This window comes from Triticum aestivum, chromosome 5A (assembly GCF_018294505.1).
Source record: "Triticum aestivum cultivar Chinese Spring chromosome 5A, IWGSC CS RefSeq v2.1, whole genome shotgun sequence".
Lineage (NCBI taxonomy): Eukaryota > Viridiplantae > Streptophyta > Magnoliopsida > Poales > Poaceae > Triticum > Triticum aestivum.
The window spans coordinates 10,268,150-10,272,288 of NC_057806.1; the positions used below are offsets into that span (position 1 = coordinate 10,268,150).

Here is a 4,139-nt window from a genome sequence, read left to right on the forward strand (position 1 = left end):
ATGTATATTTACTCACATAACATTGAAGTATACAAATACTTGGACATACATATATACCCAGCCATGTAAATATGAGAAGTTCGTTATGCGTCATCTATAGTGATAGCTCTGTTTGTCTTCTCTATTTGTAGACGAATTTCAAGATTTAATAATGTTGCCAATTCTGACCAATCCATTGTTACATGCATGCACGTACACATATGTATGAGCCATTATGCTAAAAAGGCTAATTTAAAGCCTGTTCGGTAGCTCTCCAGACCGTCAACTCCGCTCCGCGCGAGGAGTCGGGTTCGAGCCACTCCGCCTGATTGTGCTGGCGCTCCCTCCGCTCCCGGAGCTGCAGTTGGGGAGCGGAGGGGATCCGAACAGGGCCTTAATAGAATCATTAGCCGAGACAGCATGATGCCATTGTTATTACCTTTGCTACCTGTAGAAATTCAGTCAAATATAAATAGGCACTATATGCTAGACTACATGATGCCATTGTCATTGCCTTATTGCACACATGGCTCTGGCTGCATGCATACTACTGTGCCCAAGGCCAAGAGTAGCTCTCGTTGAGGCAGTCCTCTTCTGGTGTCATCGATCTACCACCAATACAAATCTCTTTTGCTGAAGACAATCTCACCATAATCTTCAGGACTTCTATTAAAACTGGGCATTCATGTTAGCAGATAGAGAGGGAAACGTGATGTCGTAGTATATATGAAGAGAAGTATAACTGACAATATACAATAATGAGCTAATTACTACGATGAGTTATTTCCAGCGCTGCATCCCCTCCTGAACATAGGAATTTTGTTAATTCAGTACGTATGGAAGGCAAGAGCGTCAGACATAAAAACTGACAATACATATGCCTGTCGCTAAACTTAGGTACTAATAAGATGAGATGGATCATTGAACTTCTAAACAAATTAATGGTAGGTGATGCAAGAAGGCACCTGTCAATGGCAATGCACCATTTAATGTTGATAAAATCTGGAACAGTTAACAGAGTCTGCAATGCTGACTTCCCTTGTTGACTCTGGTGCAACTCCTGCAGTGATAACCAGAAATCTTAATAAAATTAAATTGAAAAGTGGACAGAACACACATTATGAGTGAACCATGAACAATACTTGATGCTAGAAAATCTTGTATTGATGTGCTCAAGGTAATTATATGCTATGTCTTTCACCGAAGAATGAAGTATTCGCTAGCTAGTTGTGCATTGTAAGCTTCTTCTTTAAAAGAATTACTCAATGCAAACTTCTTACTGAAATGGATACTGCAGAACTTGTGCTACTTGTGCTGCATCATCAATCAATTCATACCTATCATAAAAAAAATGTATCACAGCCTTTGGCATGAGCAGTAGCACATCATTCTCACCTGGAGCAGTTACCTGAATAAAAATGAATCAAAACTGCAGGAGATATTGTCCACGCATTTAGATCTGCAGCTTTACTATGCCTCAGCATGTTTGTGTTTCCCCAAACCATCTTCTTTTCCTGGACCTCTATTTCCCTAATGAACACGATGGCTTATGATTGTGGTAGCCTCATGAGATTGGGAGAGAACACTACCATGTGAGACACGAAGCCCTCATCCTCAGGGAAGGTCAAACTAAATAAGATATGTGGTAGTATGGACGTTGAAGACGATGCTTAACAGCCAGCAGTCAGGTTGACGTCACTATTGTGTGCACCAACCCCATCGCCGGCGCAACCGGCCATGGCCTTGTGCACCTTCTGTCTGCATGACCAACCAATTTCAGTTAAAAGCATTGTACAAAAGTAGGCACAAATTAGTAGAACGAAAGTGGAAAGGAGTAAATACTGGAATATATAACTGTTGATATTGATTTAGCTATTAAATCAAGAATCCACACCAAGTAAGTTCGTAAAGAAAATCCACACCAAGAGATAAGAGACCTTATATGGACATGATCTTTTTTTGTAACTGAATCCAGTTTATATGGTTTCTTTGTAACAATATATGGCCGGCTGCTGCATTAGAAGTGGTACTTTGAAGGATCTGTTCGTCGCAACACAGTAGGATCTGTTCATTGATCTGTATTAGATAGCACACCTTTAGCTTGTAGTGCAGATTTATTGAAATTGACAGTGCCACACTCCAAAATCAGTTATACTCCACAATCTAATTTTAGCTCTATATATTCATGTAACTGAAGAAGTAGTACATCTGCAGCAGCATGCCTCTTTTTGGCCCTTACATAATTTGCTGAATTGAATTGCAATCATGGTACTGAAAGGACACATGAGGACATCCAGTTTGCATGAAAAGTTTTCTGTAAGAATAAATCATACACTCTGATTTCATCTAATCACAGGAGCTGGTGCCTAGGCAGGATCATCCACCTCATTCCCAGGCTCAGTGGCATCACACGTGAACACACTTGACCAAATTGCACAAATAAGGTAATTCCAATCAAAGGTGATGGTGTTACTATTGCTATGGGCAAGCAGGATGCATAGTGCATGAAATCGTGATATCAGTAAGAAGTTCTGATAGCAGCCACGCCACAATCGAGGTCTCAGAATAACAGAGTAGATGGGGAGGGTACCTGGGTCGTTCGGGAGAGGGAGATCGAGAGTGACCACTGCTAGGGCACAGGGGACGTCCGGTTCTTGCAGTTACGGATGCCGACGATAGGATCCGGCGATAAATTATTGAACGCCGGCGAGGCGGTTGAGGGAGACGATGGTCTCCATCCCGCTGGTGCTCGTATTCCCATGCGACGATGGTCTCCATGCCGCCGTGGTCCCCATGCATCTCCTGGACTTGGGACGGGAGGGAGGCTGCCGAGCAGTTCGAGGCTCGAGGGAGAGGGAGGCGACGGAGGGATGTATACCGCTGCTCCCGGCGTGGAGTTCGGCCGCGGACTCAGCGAGGAAGGCGGCGGCGACGGCGCGCCCGCTCGTGCGCGGGGAACAGGAAGGGGATCGTGGCGTGATGTGTCTGTTGAACGGATTGCGGGCTGAATGTACTAAACTACAGGGACGTTTCTACAAACAACGAAACGCTACCTCAAATTGGCCACTTAAAAAGGATTGCGGGTTCAATTCCTAAAACGCACAGGGACCTTTGTGTAAAAGAGCAGCGACGGTGAAGCCGACACACTTAGTTTTAAAAAAAAATAGGTGCTTTATTATTAAGGAAATATAATAAGGCCTAGTCGCTTTTTACATCATCAAGGGTCAAAAAAAGTGCTCTAACAGGTGTCATATCTCTACTTTTTTTACTCTAAATTTACAGCACCCCTCCAAAACAGCATCAAACGTTGCAAATTTTCAACACCTGGGCCTTTGGAGTAGAACAAATTCGGTCGTGTGTAAATCTCCAGCTGTCGTGATCCAAGCGACTTTATGGCTTACATGGTTTCTTTCTCTTCTAACATGTCATATCACACGTTAATTAAAAGAAATTCGTAAGAAGGTAACTTGTCACGAGTAAATTGAAAGAACACGCTACATATATAGAAATATATTTGGAACTACCCCATGTGGCGTGGCATACGTGGCGAGCATTCAAAACTTGATAAGAAAAAGAAAATACAACCAGAATTTTTTTGGAGTGGCAGAGAGATCAGTCCTCGGGTCCATTTCATCAAGGAAACCTTTGATAGGGTTCGGCATCAAAATGGAAAATTGAGCTGTTTCGGCGTGTACCAGCATATCTGGAGCCGCTCATTGCGGTCTGAAGATTAGTCAAACAGTCGGGAAGCTCACCAACGAGGAGTAGTCAGTCATCCTCTCCAGCAAGACCTCGACTCACTCGGAGGTTACTGTCGGGGGTATAAATACGGGGTATCCTAAGTATATGAATGGCCCACCAAAAGGCCCTAACCCATTGAAGATACGACCTGGAAGATTATAGGCGTGAAGGCAACGTCACGGTGGCTTGGAGAGGACCAAGTCCCTACACTTGGATCCCAAGGAGTCTCACAGGCAGGAGTAGTCGGCCAAGAAGATGACATGACAGGAGTAGTCGGCTAGGTCAGTAATCCGCAGCTACCTAGGATACCTCCCAACTATGACATCTTAAATACAATAGTTAATTACCCAATGATGGCATAATCTGGTTAAATACGACAGTTATTAGCAGTATATGCCAGGAAACAGCCAGCCGCGCCT

General features: G+C 43.7%; 1 long non-coding RNA gene across 1 annotated transcript; it reads right to left on the reverse strand.

The window, feature by feature from the left end:
- Nucleotides 1-379: 379 nt before the first annotated feature.
- Nucleotides 380-2,976, reverse strand: LOC123106333 (uncharacterized). Its single transcript, XR_006451301.1, has 3 exons — nucleotides 2,570-2,976; nucleotides 945-1,737; nucleotides 380-783 (listed from the first exon to the last, which is right to left on the reverse strand). It is a non-coding gene; the product is annotated as an uncharacterized lncRNA (long non-coding RNA).
- Between the last annotated feature and the right edge of the window lie 1,163 nt (nucleotides 2,977-4,139).